Source organism: Rhagoletis zephyria, unplaced genomic scaffold (assembly GCF_001687245.7).
Source record: "Rhagoletis zephyria isolate East Lansing unplaced genomic scaffold, Rhagoletis_zephyria_1.1 Rzeph_scaffold_01816, whole genome shotgun sequence".
NCBI lineage: Eukaryota > Metazoa > Arthropoda > Insecta > Diptera > Tephritidae > Rhagoletis > Rhagoletis zephyria.
The window spans coordinates 74,739-93,508 of NW_016158900.1; the positions used below are offsets into that span (position 1 = coordinate 74,739).

At 34.4% G+C, this 18,770-nt stretch overlaps 1 long non-coding RNA gene across 1 annotated transcript; it reads left to right on the forward strand.

Moving 5' to 3' along the window:
- Window positions 1-197: 197 nt before the first annotated feature.
- Window positions 198-17,134, forward strand: LOC108365248 (uncharacterized). Its single transcript, XR_001847897.1, has 3 exons — window positions 198-225; window positions 13,184-13,189; window positions 17,014-17,134. It is a non-coding gene; the product is annotated as an uncharacterized LOC108365248 (long non-coding RNA).
- Window positions 17,135-18,770: the final 1,636 nt, after the last annotated feature.

An 18,770-nucleotide genomic window follows, 5' to 3' on the forward strand; every position in this document is an offset into this window, starting at 1 on the left:
AACGTATTACTGTTAAGTTACTCATGCCTCTAATCCTTTTCTAATCCATATATAATCCTTATTAAAGTAATTATTAAGGATTACTAAAGGAAGTAGTAAGAATCAGACATGGATTAGACCAAGATTACATACATGAGGTTCTTAACAGTAGTAACGGCTTAGTTTTTTGACTTTCGAATTGTGTCGTTATTGCATTCTTTAGGAAAACAAAATTATCGAAAGCTAGTTATTCACTGTTTTTTTTCTTGACCTCCTCTTGTGCCATGCTGGTAAAATTACTTTTAGAATAAATGTCAATGGTACAAAGCTTCCGCAGAAAATTTGTCTATACATTTTCTGCTTCTTCTATTCTTAGCATTAGCATACTCTCAGGCGTATAAACTTAGATTCCACAAGTTTTCGGTGTAAAAACTGTTAAGAATGAATGTACGAATGAATTGTAAATGAATATGAGAGAAGCATTGCAACAGGTGCTAGTGTTAACTTATCAAATGTTTTGTTATCATGCATCCAAAACTGTATGTCTTTACATGCGGATATACTTATGTGTTTCTGTCCTTGCACATTTTTATATATATACATATTTATATAAATGTGCGCCTTCTTATTTTTTGAGTTAGGGATGCAGAAATGACCGCGAGTCTTTCATTTATGTTGGTTAAAAACGTTTGACTTATGTTGTCTGATAATACACAATTTTTTTTTCTTGGAATCATATTGAACGTGGGTCTTAAAATTCAGATGATCATCAATCAAAACGAGATATTTAACTGTGGGCTTGGATGTGATGCACACTAAAATTTATCGTTTCTATAGCTTTCCTGCTGCTTATTAGGATTGCCTCTTTTTGATCATCGAGGCTTAAACTTACATATGTATGTGTAAACGGATATAATTATGTATGAATCAAAAGTATGTAAAAAAAAAAATTTATAATTTTTTGAACTTTGATTATTTTTGAAGGGGCAATTTTTTTTAAGACAATTTACAATAATACTAATTGAAACTACCTTCTTTTTATGCCATGCTAACACATATTTGAGGAGTTTTTTTTTCGGATATATGATCTGTCAAAGTTCGAATTATTTCGTGATTATGATCATTCATGTACTTTTTCAAATCATAATACCTCGGGTTCTTCTCATCTCAGAGACTTCATCTTACCGTCGTTTTAAAGCTAAAGAAACGGGCTTGATATTTCTGTTTGGAAGATGGTCATGATTGTCCTAAAGCTAACCTAGCTAACTTGTTGAAGTTGATTTGCATAGTGAAGACCATCGTAATCCTTGTTAAATTATCTATAAAAACATGGTTCCAAAAAATGGGCGTCTACAAGAACCATTTTTAAAATGGTTTTTTTTTATAACGAGATGCTTCATTTTTTGAGAGTCCATAATTTTTGTAATTCGTTTTCGAAAACTTATAATGAGATATGTATATTTAGCAAAGCGTTAAAAATCGCGGTTTTGCAAAAATTTAAATTTTATTGTGGATTCCGATAGAATACGTATCAAGACATAATATTTGTATGCAAGTTTTTTCTTTAAGGCGACGAACGTTAGAAATGGGCGTGGAAATTGAAGAACTAAAGTTAGCAAAACGCATATTTTATTGCGGATTTCTGCAGAATATCTAAAATTTCCGTTTATACATATGTGCGTCTTTGTAATATATTTTAAGCTGCAATTTATTTTGATTAAGATTAAGATTTGAAAGCCGAGTTTTTCGTATCTTTTAGCTACGATCTACATACCTATCTAATATCAAAAATTTGCGCATATCTGTGACAAAACCTTTTATGTCCTTCATATAGTAATGTATTTGCATTTGTGTATTTATGTACATATTGGTCCCAATGGTATTTATGAATAAAAATCTAAACTTTCAGACCTTTTACTCGATTTATACATACATTTATACATTTAAGTAAAAGGTTCGAAATTTTAAGAAAAAGCAATTANGTATTTATGTACATATTGGTCCCAATGGTATTTATGAATAAAAATCTAAAATTTCAGACCTTTTACTCGATTTATACATACATTTATACATTTAAGTAAAAGGTTCGAAATTTTAAGAAAAAGCAATTGCAAAATTTTTATTCATACGTCCCATTATTGTAAATACATATTTATTTGCATATTCGTATAATCCAATAGATACACGTACATAAATGAAAGTATTTACGTGCACATGAAATTTTCATATTTTTTGATAATCCATTGCATGTCGTTGACAGTGTGACAATGGCATTTGTGACAACTTTATTGCTACTTTGGCAAAAAAGAACTCTCAAATATGTAATTTTATACTTTTAGAACTTAAAATACTTTAATGGGATTTTTTATTTAAGTCCTGGCGTGACATATTCACATTCTTCTTTATTTTCATTCCAAATGTGTGAGATAAACAAGCACACTTTATTTATAAATAGTGAGTAAACACATACATAATATGTATATGCATATTTGCTTCCAGGTAAGCGAAGACAAAGAAAATAAACTAAGCTCTTATGCTATTACAAGTACAGTAAGCTCCCATAACATACAACAACCACTGTCCTGGTAAAAAAAATTTAACTTCATAAAAAAAATTCCTGCTTCCCACTACCTGCTACCGTGCTGTTTGGTGTTTTAGTTGAATCCCTATGAGCCAACACAGTGTTGCCAAGCTTTGAATTTGAAAAAGCACTAAAACCCAAGAAAAATCGCGCTTTTCCCTAAAAAAAACACCAAATTTGTATTGGAATATTTAATGCACTTTGTATGCATGAAACAAGGTGTTGTAAGGATATCGACTCAAATTAATAAAAAAACAATATCTTCTGTTTTCTATAAATTCAGATAATTTCGTTCAAGCGACGTTGAGATTCTTGTTCTTATTTTCTAATTTGCAGTTGTGTCCAGCGTTACCGTATCGCTTAGATGGAAGCAAAATTGATAAATTTTTCCTGACTGGTTAAATGTTAAAATTTTCTTCATTTTGCTTAATTTTACAACAAATCCTATCAAACGAAAGAAAAAACCAGAAAAGAAGCTTCATAAACTATGTGGTAGATTAAATTGCAGACTCTTGTGAACTAAGGGAACATAAAGAACCTTTCTTTCTTATTTGAGCGTAAAAAAATTTTTGTGTCAAAAAAACTGTGTACAAATCCCAGTCGATTTGGATTATTAGATATTAGTTTTACTGTTAGGAGATGCTGCTGCTGTTTTGAATAGTCGTAACAAATATAACAAATTCAGCCCAAACTTAAGGTCTAAAGAGTGATTCCTGGTCCCAGCAATTTCGAATTACCGAATGTAATTTTGCCATAATTGAAAGTGCTGCCACATATTTCGTTGGTAAACATATGCTCTCTCGCTTATGATTGCCATTGTGACATGATTTTGTTTAAATTTTTTGTGAAGTTTCTTAAATTTTGCCCACCTTTTTGCTAAGATTTATAGATTTGGTGTCTTCAAATTAAAAAGAAAATCACCAAAAAACGCACCATGCACTAAACTCTTAAATTTTCACGTTTTGAATAAAGAAAAGCACTACATTTAATGCGAAAAGCACCAAGATGTGCCAGCACCGCAAGGAGTTTTCTACTCAGCGCGCACTCGTTTCCACTTCCCAGTGGAAGTTGAACTGTTTTTAGCAATTTTGAGCGACCCCTTCCTATACTTGTCATTATTATAAATGTTGTGGATGTATCTTCTCAGTAAACAATTGATGCAAAATATGTGTAAAGGCTCGTCCACATTAAACATTGGCGTCGCTTTGACAGCAGAGCTATTATTAGCAGCGAATACTTTGGTCACTAAATCAACATACTAGTGGCAAATAAATAATAAATCAAAACTTGATATCAATGATTGTACTGAAAACTACATTTATTGTCCACATTTAATTAACAAGGAAAATTATTTCACATAACTTTTGTTATTTGGAACAGCTGACGATCGACTCACGCGAAAAGTTTGGAGTTGGCCATCTTTCCGTTTTGCTTTTGCGTTGGCATGGCCCAACTTTGGTTATGTGGAGACTTTCATATAAATGCATGTATTCATAGTCAGCTGTCGAAGCGCCAACGCCAACGCCAACGCCTACGCAACACCAAAGTTGTATGTAAACGAGCCTTAAGAGTAAATACTTTACTATCGTGTGGCATCGTAGAACGATGATTTAAATATTTACCCTAGTCAAACTACACCCCATGAATAACTCAGTGAGAGCGGAGACCAATATGTTTGTATGTATTTATAAAGAAAAAAATTTATTGAAGTAAAAATGTTGGGTAGGCACTGCGACCAATGTTAATCATCTTTTACCACCTCTGCATGATTGTAAGTCATATAGAGTTCGCAAGAAACTCCGGAAGCATACTTTGAAATGCCATAAAGTTATAACTAAAGAAAATTTTATTAGATGACAGTTGAAAAGTGCATGTTCAAAAATTTCATAAATTTATTTAAGGAAATTTGTGCATATGCAGCAGTACATAGCATAAATTATTCGCGCCTAAACACCCCGTTTTTATGATTTAATTGATTTTAGTCTGATCAACGCCCTAAGTAAATGAGGAATATTTTTAAGCTTTAAGTACATTGTCTACATTATGAATATATGAATATGTTTTGGAAAGCTCAGAACGTAGGCTTTCACAGAATGTACACTACGGTGGTCCAAAATAAGTAAAGTCGGAATTTTAATGCTCTCATACCCCAAAAATATAACCCTATTTTTTATTTTGAAATCAAAAAATATTTAGAGTCGGTCAATGCGCTCAAAGTTTTCAATATATTTTATATGGGGAAACAATTACTTTTCGTAGAAATTGTATAGAGCTGATGAAAATCAATATTTTTCAATCGGAATGCTCTAGTTCTCTTCAGGATAGTTCCAATAACAATACCCAATTAATTAAATGCAAATATAAATCAGTTTGTAGTGTATGTATATATCAGTATCAGTGTGGGAATGTAACGCACTTTACGTCGTTTAGTACGTTCCTCGCAGCTATGTACCGAAAAGCTTTAGTGGTCTTCCAGCATTAGAAGTTGTCAGCTGTTGGTCTATATCAAAATTTTCTTCATTCTGCTCTCCAAAAACAATAATTTGTTGAAGCCAGTCTCCATTATTCTTTAAGAACCTGCAATGGAATCAAATGCTGGTAGAAAATCAACAACAACAAAGCATTCAATTTACCTATCCTCTCGTTCGCCACGGATGAGCATTTTTTGTCAATTGTCAAAAGAACGACTTTCTTTCAGTATGGGTAACTTTTCACTCAAATAACAAACAAAATTTTCTTTTCGAGCAGCTTTTAGAACAGATTTCCAGACTTCGAAAAACTCCATTCGGGGTACTGTAAGAATTTTTGGTTCGATTTTACTAAAATATTTTTTCGGTATATTAGGAATTTTGCACTAGTTTTATAATGTTTATCAAAATAAGTTCATGCACCGTATTATAAAATAAGTTTTATCACTAACAATTATTGAAACTCGCCAATAACTTTAGAAACTTACTCAAGGCACATTAAACACATAGCAGGAGCAAAATAGCTAATTTAATTACTTTTTATACCCGAGCGCACTTGTGCACAAGGGTATATTAATTTTGTTCACATAACGGTTGTTTGTAACAGCCAAAACNGGTGAAAAAACATATATTTAATACTTGCGCCGGGTATTTAATGTTCGGCTCCGCCCGAACTTAGACTTTCTTACTTGTTTTCAATATATTTGCTCTCTAAATTGTAAAGCTTTGTTTACATTCATTTATGCACTCTATTGCAACTAACTGTGGTTTTAATTGCTATTCTTTTCCGTGCACATGCAGCTGTACATATATAAAAGCATCATTACGTGCAAATTCAACAAAGACTTAAGCAATGAACTTTGATTAGTAAATACTATGGCCTTTCATTACTTAAAATGCATTGATGCGAACTCGTGCGAAGTCTAATCTCTGCGGATATGTAAAGTGAGATAACCGTGGTAAACAATATAAAAAATACACCTCTTAGATTGTCCATTTTATATAGAAGTTATAATATTTATTGCCAAATTAAAACCTATCCCTGGAAACTGGAAACAAGAAAAATAAAATTGTTTACAAGCTTTAATATTTAACTCAGTGAAGTAAGCGAATAAATTTCAAAATTTTATTGCAATTTTGGTCACTTTGAACGTATTTGAAAAATTAAAAAACGCACAAATCGAAAGACTGCAGGAAAAATTTATGATATTAACTATTTACGTTCGTAATGAAGAACAGTGGTCAGAAGTAGGGGGTAAACAATTGCAAATCAATTCGAAATTGCAAACAGCAAGTCTCAATACGACGGTCAAATATGTATGTATATGCATACTAAACATTGCACACACACGTATGCGTGAGGTAACGACATTGGAAAATTTCTAAGAAAATACAAAAACACAATTATCTCCGTTCTATTTACGATTCATTGCAACTGAAGTACAAATATTTGCAGATGACCCGACCCATATCAGCCAGTGTAACAAAAAAGGATTGGCAGTGTGTCGCATATTTGCTGTGATTATTTTAATGTTTCTTTTATTGACGTTTAGAGCTGCTGCTTTGAAAAGTTCTCATGTCCTTTCAACCATTCGTTTGCATAAGAAATTATTTTGCTTAGCTCTACGCTACTGGCAACTAACGACCGGAAATTGCTTTATAAATAACCGTAGTAGCAAATTGCAAAAGTGTAAGGAATAATCATAAGCTACGAGCGAAATGGAAAGTCTATTGTAGCACTAAATGCGCTGCACTTAAGCGAAGTAGAAGCAACCGAACTATCTTCTGCAAAAGCAATAAGTAATTCTGTGAGCCCCACGCACTTGCATTTGATCGACAGTTTAAGTACTGTTGTTGTTGCCTGTACACTTTTCCTCTTGTTGTTGGTACACTTACTTGCCGGTTGGTTGCTTGGTGTTACCAGCAGAACTCTTCCTGCTAGGGATACGCGTGCGATAATAGGTTCATTCCTTATCTTTTTGGACTAAATCTGACTACTTCGGACTTTTTCTGACTATTTCTGGGAGATAAGGAACGCTTTTTGGACTAAATCTGACTACTTCGGACTTTTTCTGACTATTTCTGGGAGATAAGGAACGCTCCTAATGTTGTTTTGTGTTGCCTTTGCCGAGTCTATCATTCACTGCTATTGACAGAAGGGTAATGCGCGCATTACTCACACTTTTCACTCCCCACAGCAGATACTTAAGTACTCTCATCGCTGCTGGCAATTGTTAGGTGTCACCGGCAAAGTCACTTGTTTACCTAGGCGAAGTGTTAGCATCATTACCCATGCAAAATGAAAGTTCAATACACCATGTTCACAGTTATAAATGTACATATGTATTTGTGTGAAGTGTACATATATATCTATATAGCACAATCATTTCGATTTCATTATACATATTTGCAAAGCGTTGGAAATATGACAAGTGCGGAATAATAGAGCTACTGATGCTTATTGAGGATGTTAAAATAAGGGTGGAGTAAATATTAGCTTGCAAATAGAAAGCACTTTACATAAAACACTCCCAGACGATGAATGTACATATTCATCATTTAATTTCCAGGTGATTGGCATTCTATTAGTCAACATAGTTTTTGTAAATGTTTAGTTATACTTGTAGTATCTGCGTGGTACCAAGCAAGTAAATTTGGGATTTTGAGTGCAGTGGCCCCATAGGATTGTTCTACTTATATCGAAAAATATTTTTCAATTGGCAAACTTCTTCAGCATAGTTCAAAGGCTAATACCCAACACAGTTGCCACACGACAAAAAATTTTCTGACCAGAATTTACAAAAAAAGTTACCTAAAATTACCAAGTAAAAACCAACGTTTTATTACACAATTAACTATAAAAACAAACCTGGTTTATTTGCCATAAATAAGACATGGGTATAATAAATAGTTTTGTTAAAAGAAAACTAAACAAATTCATCACATATGAGGCCATGAGGGCCAGAAGAGCCTATCTACAAAAAAATGTTTAGTATTTTATATGACAATGATAGATCCTTCTTACATATATTAACATAAATGCCGTATTTTACAAAAAAATTCATTACACCTACGTGATGCTACATATTATACATAGTAAAAGAAAACTAAAAGGCCGTGCCTCGGGCTATTACCGTTTCGATTCTGGTAATGCATTTTTAGGCGCACATCAACTTTTTTCGAAATGTCAGTTAAGCTTGTCTGGCGGTCAAGGCCCCATATAATAACTAGATACATTTACATACGAATATAAATAAATTTGTATTCAATCTCTATAAACGTGTTTGCCATTTCTCACGCGCCGCCGCCGAGTTACGTAAATACACCAAAAAAAACTTCTCTTAATTGAAGAAAAACAGCAATCAAAATTAAGAAAAATGGGAATGAAACAGCACTAAAGGAGTTTTATCCTCTTTTCATGTCCAACATTTCTTCAAAATGATAGATTACATCCACGGTTCCATATTTTCGTGTACGTTTTTACACATTCCAAAGAAAAATTACGCATTCGGGAGAATTTTTTACTCATTCGGAAGAATTTTCTACCTTAAAGTAAGGAAAGTTTTTCTTTGATCCAGAGATGGATTTTTGGTTCAGTGTATCGGCGCGGCGGCGGCGTTCGGTGCCTAAGGAATTTTGTACAAAATTTTCATGATGTATACACATTGAAATACATCGTTTGAAGGAACTAAATACTGCTCGTATAAAAAAACAATATTTTACGAAAAGAAAATTACATTTTTAAAGGAGTTTTTTTGCATAATTTCCAAAAAAGCGTAAATTAGAAAAAACATAGGTAACACGTTATTTGATCGAAAGCGTTTATTACAGTTAAATTAAGTTCGAATACTCGTACTTTTTTCAATACTACAACAATACTACTTTTTTATATACTACAACAACAAGAAAGTTATAACACATCAAAAACTTTAACGCCAATATCTCAGAAAGCTGTTTTAACAGAAGCGCCCTTATTGCATCTAAATCCTTAATTATTGGAGACAAGTTGATTTTCCTGTGTATTTTTTTTGTTAACATTTTAAACACTTAATAAAAAGCAAACACTGTTTTTGCTAATTTTTACATTCGTAAGTTCTTTTATTCTGGGGTCCCGCAGACGTATACAAGTACTAGGTGGCTGTGTGAAAATTACCTTAGCATTCCTACGCAGGGCTGCCATTTTTGGCCCTGTTTTACTTCAAATGGCACTTAATTTTTCAATTTGGCACAAAGTGCCAAAATGGCACTTTTGAAAAATAGTAATATTTCAGTACATTTTTGTGAAATCCTTTGCGTGTACTTCTTTTTCTCAACTAAAAATTTCTAATTTATATAGTGTATACGACTGGTTTATCTTACTTTGGCATTGGACTTTTGTTTTAGATATGTGATTCTAATTTGAATGCTAAATGGGAAGGATTAAAAAGGATGGCACCTTTTTTGTCACTTTTATTTTTCTATTTGGCACATTTTGGCACTTTTTTATCCTCAATATGGCACTTCATAGCTAAGTATAGTTGGAAGCCCTATTCCTAAGTGGTGGTCAAATCCCAGGAAGCGTTTGCTAGNAAGTATAGTTGGAAGCCCTATTCCTAAGTGGTGGTCAAATCCCAGGAAGCTAGCAAACGCGCGCGCGCCTCGCAGTGTCNTTTTATCCTCAATATGGCACTTCATAGCTAAGTATAGTTGGAAGCCCTATTCCTAAGTGGTGGTCAAATCCCAGGAAGCGTTTGCTAGCGCGCATCGCAGTGTCTTCTACACAGGGTTAAAGTCCCCCTTTTTCGTAAAAATTGCTATTATTTTTCATTACATTCAGTTCTCCTTAGAAAAATTTGGCGCTTAATATTTTAGTTGATATTTTAACCACCTATAAGCCATTTTTTAAACAGTGGGTCAGAAAGGCCCGTTCTGGTGGAAGTTGATCAAACCGCAAAAAATCGAAACAACTCCGTAATGTAACATAACGGATGATAAGATTATTGCAAAAATTTTAATAGCGACATAAATAGCGACAATAACTTAACTTTTTAAATTTTTTTATTTCTTTAAATTTAAATAGTACGTACGGATTTGTAGAGAACATGGAGATGTATTTATATGCGTTGGACTTTCTTCTGTTTTCCCATCCATCAGCGGCAGACACTCAACATTTTAATTCAAGTAGAAAGTAACGTAATTTTAATTTAAAACTAATTCAATGAATTAATTAAATACAATTACAATCTGAATTGGCATGGCCAATGCCTAACGCTGACGAGATCACATGATAAGATTAGTAGTTTCATGTCTCTTTGGAATCCACCTTATGGGCAGTAGCGCCGGCGTTTCCAGACGCGCCGGCGTCGCCGCCGCCTCCGATTCTTTTTCAAGTTGACCACGCCGCCGCCGCAAAGCATGTCGGCGTAAACCTCTAAAACGAACGTACTAGGGAAAATCTATAAGAATCTTCCATACTCATACGCCATGTGTGTACTATTAATGAAATCATAAACAAAAGTTTTGAGAACTTAACGTTAAGAATGAGAGGGGCGTCTCCGAGTTCGGAAGAAAAGTTGTTTCGGTGTGAACCACGGATGTTATCCTAAGCCAGAGGAAAGCAGGATTATTTCAACTTCCAGATCGTTTATCAATATAGTGAACTGCCCATTTATGGAACATTTTTTTAATTTTCTGTGAAAGAAAACTTCGTGTCTTAAGTCTTTCGTTAACTTCATTTGCATAATTATCTTTCAGTTTTTTTTTTGTTTTTATTAACTTTAATATTCAAACATTTCAAAGTAATGGAACGCTATGACATAGTTCATCGAATATTTGTTCCTTTTTCGTTCTCTGTAAGAAAGTTCCTGGGACTTTAGCCCCCAAATTGTTGTTCGAGAGAAAATTCCTTAGAATTTTGTTCCCGTTTTTTTTTGCCAAAACGTTCAGGAGAAATTTGTTAGCATTTTGTTCTCTTAGAAATGTTGCCGAAAGTACTGTTCGCATTTTGTTCTCTCTGGGAACGTTCCACAGGGTTTTGTTCTTAGTTTTGTTTTGGTTTTGACGAGTTCTTGGGAACAAAACTTCGAGAACAACATTTAGTTTCGATCATACATTTTGTTCTCGGTCCCTGTTTTAAAATATTAATATTTAATATTCTTTAAAATATATATACATATGTACACTTGCATGTATGTATATGCATTTACAAATATTAGAAGTTTGAATTTAAGTACAGAAACTAATGTTTTAATTTATTTTCTTGTCTGCGTCTACTCCCGCTAGCGGTTGGGTGTCGCGTACATTCTAAACATAATAAAAATGTATTCAGAAAAATTTTCCCACTGAAAACATATTTATCCTCACCAAAAATATTATACAAGAAGCTTTATGTCGCATTACCCGGGCGTTTTTCGTTTAACCGGCACGAACATATGTATATTACCCGTGTACGCGGGAAAATCGGGTAATAGCCGGCTATCCGGGTAATAAAAGCCCCGGATAATATCCGGGTATCCGAATACCCGGGTATCATCAGCCCTAGCCCAAATACACCGCACAAACTGCTGCTCAATCGTCATTTTTTCATTGCCTTTATATATGGATCAAAGATCTGTCAATAAGAGCTAACGTAATTTTTTCTAGTAGTGTGGTCACCCCTACCCACAACCACAGGGCAATTTATTAAATTAATCCAACATTTTTAGTATGACTTTATACACGGAAAACTTACGAAAAGTTACCAAACTAAAAAAAGAAGCTGACAATTTACCAAGCACTCGAAAAGTTGCCTAGTTTGGTCACAAGTGACCAAATGCGGCAACCGTGATATTTAACAATTTTTTATACCCGGGCGAAGTTGTGCAAAAGCGTATTATAACTTTGTTCACATAACGGTTGTTCGTAACAGCAAAAACGAATCGAGATATAGGAGATTTAGACAAATGTATATGTGCATAAATGCTCAGAATGGAAAAATTAGTATATTAAGCCTTGAAGGGGAATTCCACCGAAACAGCGCTGTGCGAAATCGTGTCGCAGAATTTAGAAATCCGTAGGGATAGAGGAATGCACCTTGATAGCAATCGTAGACATTAAGGATGCTTTCAACAGCATCCCACCTGAAGCCATCACATCAGCTCTAATGGGTTTGGGCATCGACTCACAGCTGCCAGTAGGCAGGGTCGTGCGGGCGGAACTGGCGGTTTGTCCCCCCTTTTATGGGTCATGGCAATTAATGAATTATTTCAAACCCTGGAAGGGGAGAGTGGGCGGAAGGCCCCAAGGTCATCGCTTGCGCTGACGACTTTGCGGTGGTTGTGAGTGGAAAATTTTCACAAACTCTGCGTGATATCATGCGGGACAGACTAGAGTTAATTGAAAGATGCACCAATAAGAAAGGCCTGTGTTTTAACCTAGACAAAACTGAGCGGGTGCTCTTTACCAGGAAGTACAAAATCCCTTCACTTCAGCTCGCTGCCACAGGAAACAAGATTCTGAAGCTAGGGGAGTCCGCAAAATATCTAAGCTTAGTATTGGACAAAAACCTAAACTGGAAAAATATACAAGAGCGTGTTAAAAAATCAACGGTAGCTCTCTACAGCTCTATTGGGGCGATTGGGCGTAGCTATTGGCTATATACGGTGGTTGTTAGGTCTATTCAACTCTATGGGGTCTTGGTATGGTGGCCAAGCTTCAACAGGAAATCTGCAACTAAAGCTCCTCAAAAGGTGCAAAGAACTGCGATGCTCTGCCTCTGTGGAGTTCCTCATGAAAAGAGATAACATCGCCTCTATAAGCTATACGGCAAGGCAGGAGGGGGGTCTTCTCAGCCCGACTGGGACTGGAATATTATTTCGCTTACCGAACCACTACAGCTTCTTTAAAACTGAAGTCGCTGCTATACAAGAGGCGGTTGAGCACAGGCAGGCCGCACTCCAAGCGCTCCACTCGGTCACATGCAGTTCAGAAACCTAAGCTCGCTAAACAATATGTCTGAGCAGTCTGCTATTCACTTGGTATAGTTTCCGGGCCACCGGAACATATCAAGCAATGAAAAGGCAGACAAACGTGCAAGAGAAGGCACATCCGTTCCACTTTCGCAGGCCTGGAAGGGATTTTGCATGCCGCTCGCAGCCGGTAAGCCCATTATAAGAGATCTGTCTATTAAAAAAGCAAGTGACAGGTGGTCTAGTCTCATCACTTGCGCCAATACGAAGTTTACGTGTTGTTAATGGAACAAAAAGCGGTCGAAGGATCTCCTCCTGCTAAGCATAGGGGACCTAGCCGCAGTTGCGGGTCGGCTAACAGCAGTGCCGCATTCAGGATCTATGGGCCAATAGGCCCTACCAAACCCAGCCTTGCAGTAAAAAATTCATTAAATTAAAAAAATTGTTAACATATATAATTTAGGGTGGTCCAAAAGAATTCACGTTAGAAATTAAAGTCGGAATTTTTATGCTCTCCCCCCTAGGATTGTTCTATTCCAAAAATATGTAACCGTATTTTTTTAATTTGCAATCAAAAAATAGTTAGAGGCAGTTCAAAGAGCTCAAAATTTTCCATGTATTTTATGTGGGAGAAAAGCACCTTTTCGTAGGAATGGTATANAAATATGTAACCGTATTTTTTTAATTTGCAATCAAAAAATAGTTAGAGGCCGTTCAAAGAGCTCAAAATTTTCCATGTATTTTATGTGGGAGAAAAGCACCTTTTCGTAGGAATTCTTAAAACTCAATATTTTTCGATCACAAAACTCTGATTTTCTTCAGGAGATTCCTAATAATAATACCCAAATTTTTATTTAACAATGTTTTCATAGTAGATATATTTTAGTGGTCCGCCAGTATACTCAGAAAATGCAGTGGGAAAGACCAATAAAAAATCGTTAATATTAAAAAATGGTTAAATAAACAATTGAGTATTTTTATTGGAAGTCTCCTGAGGAGAACCAGAGCTTTCCGATCGAAAAGTATTAATTTTCAAGAGTTCTATACCATTTCTACGAAAAGTTCCCCTTATAAAATACATGGACAACTTTGAGCGCTTTCAGTGATCTGTGAATACATTTTGATTTCAAAATATATTTTTTGATATAGAATAATCCTAGGGTCACCCCCTTTATCATATTCGATCTTTGAAATCGAATCAAAACTAGTCATTCAAAAACTCATAAATCTACAAGATCCTACTTTCCGACCTAAATCGACTGGTCGCGACCTCTAAATGGCCTTTAAAAAATTTACAAAAATAGGCAATAATATTTCTCATAAAAACGAATAAAATAAGGGTGCAGGGTCTTGAAATTAAAAAAAAAAAAACATTTTCATGGGCACCCTAATGTGGGTATATGAAGAACGACCGCTTAAAATCGATCTACCATTTCTACTTTCGCTGTAGTTTTTTTTTTATTTATGTTATGTAGTTTGACTATTGTCAATTAAATCTAATGCTTTGTATTGCATGCGCTCCACGTTTTTAGTTATCAATCTCATAAATTGTTTGTAATGAGTTTTGCTAAAATTTTAAAATCAAAAGTTATCAAAACCAATTCTATGGGACTAAAAAATATTATTTTCTAATTTTTAGTCCATTTATAAAAGCGTGGTATATTAAAAAAAAAAATTACTTTATTTATTTTACTTCGGCTTCGCTGGCTTGGCCATGTCGTTCGAATGGACACAAACGGTCCAGCCTTGAGAGTATTCAACTAGGATCCCGCTGGGGTATCAGAGGAAGAGGCAGGTCTCCGTTATACATACATATGTACATACGTGGTATTTAAAATTGAAATAACAACAACTAATTAATAGTGGAATTCGCGCTTCTGTGTATATGCTGTATCCTGCGTAAGTGTAACTTGACGAGCGTGTGGTTGTTGTTGCATGTGTATTTGATGTACCGCTAGCAACAACAAATCATCCTCTCATGCAGTCACAATTACACACAATACAACGAATACACAGAAGTGCGAGTTCCCCTAATAATAATTATAATTCCAAACAAGGACGTATTTTCTTACAATGATTTCCATTCAATAAATCGGATTAGCTGTAGGCTTTACTATCTGAGAATAACGGAATGTTTATTAAAAGTTAGCGAAATTTTTTAATTTGCCATGGGAGCTTTTGTATTTAGAAGCATGCATATATCTAAACTTACAAACATATGTACCTATCGAGAATGCAAATCTTCGAAATGGGATCTATGCATGTATTTACCCAAAAACATACCCTACAAGACAGCTGAGTATCATATGAGTACTCATATTATCATTACCCCTAATCACAAAAGTGCTTATCAAAGTCCTCATTTTCGTTCAGGCCATGGGAAAAAATTGAGTACTTTCCCCTCAATGTTGTCATCAGAAAGTCCTCAGTACTAATAGTCAAACTACTCATTTATGCCGTACTACAAAAACAAAAGTGTAAATGTGTGAGAATTTTTGCCTAAAGTGCTCAGCAATGTCTTGTAGGGTAGTAGGGTATGTATATGGTACAAATACATACGTACATATGTACTTTCAGGCGATCGGACAAAGTTTAATTGAATTAAGATGACGTGTTGTTATTATGGAAAATTTGCTATGTGCTTACACAACGGTATTCGTATGTTCATATGTATACGTATGTAAACATGCATACATTTGTATGTATGCTGGGAGAGTGCTAACTTCATAGATGCATATATTCGTCTAAATTGAAAAACTTTTTCGATATAAGAGTATTTCAAGTTTTTTGCCACAATGAAAAACACAAAAGGCAAACACAACGAACACCAATGGTCGCATATGTACGTACATAAGCACCTAGAACTGTAACAACTGAATACTTACATGCCCTATCGTTTTATAGTCGATTTTTATACCCGAGCGCACTTGTGCACAAGTGTATTATAACTTTGTTCACATAACGGTTGTTTGTCATAGTCAAAAAGAATCGAGATAGATATAGACAAATATATATACATAAATGCTCGGAATGAAAAGAAAAATCGATTAAGCGGTGACTATCTGTCCGTTTGTCTGTCCATGTACACGATAACTCGAGAAAAAATTGAGATATGTCCACGAAATTTGGTGAAAAAGTTTCCCTTTTCCCAAGTTAGGTTGGGATTGAAAACACATCGACATAGGACAATAACCTCCCATATATTGGTATTTGCGAAATATGCAAAAACTGCGATATTTCCGTAAAGTTGAAAGTTGATACGCGAAGTAGAATTTCGGCATAAAATAAGACAGTTATGAAATGCCCTATATCTGTAGTTCCTTCACCAATCCCCGCCAAACTCGGTACAAACATTACTTAGATCCTCACTTACAAACACTTTGAAAATGTTTGAAATCAAAGAAGAACCACGTCCACCTCCCATATAATGGTAATTTACAGACATACGAAAACTGCGATAAATTAGTAACTATTTAAGTTAATTTACTCAAAATCGGGATATTTTTTGGAAAATGGGCGTGGCACCGCCCACTCACGCCTATATATGTGTATCTCGGTTACCTGTTTTTCAATTTATACCAAGCTCAGTACATTTATTTAGCTAGGCTCAAAAAAGCGATAAGTTGAAAATTTTTGAAATCGGACTAAAATTACCGCCACCTACCATACAACGGTAAATTTTCAGATATACGAAAATTCCGATGTTTCAATAACTAAACACGCCAACTTACAACAATCTCTTAACAAGACACAATATTATTGATTTTTGTAAAATGGGCGTGGCACCACCTACTTCTGACTACATGCATACATAAATATATATTGGTAGCCCCTTATCAACTTCCACCAAACTTGCTCCAATTATTTCAATATCTCATAGCATATCGAAACTGTTAGACATCGGGTAAAATACGCTTGCTGGAAAAAAGATACTTCGTACGCGCGCCGGGTATATAAAGTTCGGTTTCGCCCGAACTTATACTTCTTTACTGGTTTCTAAATGCATTTATCCACCAATTTTCGACATTTTTCCTATTTGGTTTTATGCGGTTATCTTCAGTGTTACCGTTGTGCGACTAAAGTGTCAAATTGACACTTTTTGGAGATCGATGCCCCCTGACACCGACTTTTTAAAAATAGGCTTATTTTGAAACTTTTCCAAAAAATCATGCGACTTTTCTTTGGTTTAAAATTCTATATACTCATTTCGGCAATTTCTTCATAAATTATATTTTTTCCGTGTTTAAAAATGCTTTTAGTATTTACTTTTCAAAGGCACTTAAAAATTACACCTCTGGCCAGATTTTGACTGATTTCAACCTTTTTATTATGTCAAATATTTTCCGAATAAATGTCCAGAAGTAGCATGCATTAATGCACCGTTTTTGTAGCTTAGCATTTCCCCCAATTTATTTGTGTTAAATTTATTATTTATTTAATGATTAAAGTACTTTCATTAACTGCAATTTTGTTTTCATGCTAAATGCAAGATATGCGTATTGCGTCTTTTTAATATATCCCTCATCAATAGGTCATTATTTTAAGAGAAAAAACTATGAATTTTTGATAGAAAATGATGATCTCCATTAACAAATTTATTATGCCCCATAGTGATAGATGAAATAAAGTCTACTCTAAGCAGTTTTTTGGCAGATTTTCCGTTAAAAAAAGCTAAAACTAACTGTAGAGTCGATTTTATTTCGACTATGATTTTATTATGACTATGCCCTAATAAGTTTCGAAAGGTAAAATAACGAAAGTCTGTAAATACATGGTATACACGATTTGAATGACTTGAATAAACTTTTTTTCAGCTGTGATACTTTTTTTGCGACTTTCGAAAAATTTTCAGCGGTAACACTGGTTAGCTTACACCGCTGGAGGTGTTGTTTAGTTCTTGCGTAAAGTTTTCGGTTATTTCCTTTCTATTTGTACGCACATGCAAAAATAACGTGTTTACTATGTTCTGCCCTTTTATAGACATTTCCTCCAAGCTCTGGATTTCAGGCACTTCCTGCAGCATTTTCCATTACTAGCATTGTATTTTATTCCTCCACATTTTGGTATTTTTTTAATACTATAATAATTTCCGATAAAAACCGACTTCAATTTTCATATAAAATTTTAAGACTACCGTTAATTTCCCTGTGAGGTAACACCTTTGCTTTAAAAAAAAAATATGGAAATCGGTTAAAGTGGTCCAAAGTTATGCGGTAACAAACATAAAAAAAAAAATAAAAAAAAAAAATATTCCGACGAATTAATAACCTTCTCCTTTTTGTGAAGCCGGTTAATAAACTGTGCATACTTCGATTCTTTTACAAAATTTCGGAAGAAAATCGGTAAAGGTAGGAAAATATTGCTGCTGAACAAATTTTTGCAGAATTTTCAGAAATTTCTTTACAAGTTCGTGTCAACCACTTCATATAATTTTCTTTGAAGATTCGCAAAAAAACTCGTTACGGAAATGAGATACTCCTAAAGATTTCGTCAAGATTTCGGGAACTTTGGTTCGCAGGGGGGCTAACGTAAGTTTTATCCAGACATAGAGCTAAGATGTGTACATATCAAAAATTCATGTTGAGTGAAAATTTTATAAAAATTTAAAAAGTTATACTTTTCTTCTCTACTTTATAGCACCTACAAAGATAAGAAGGACATCTTTTTTAGTTACTTTTCTAGTATACATAATAGTATTTAATTTTGCTATATAGTTTAAGTAAATAGGTTAACTTATTTCACAGGTCTAAATATTGCGCATTAATAACTTTTAACAAACGACATACCGCGTAAAAAAGCACTTCGAATTTTTTTTGG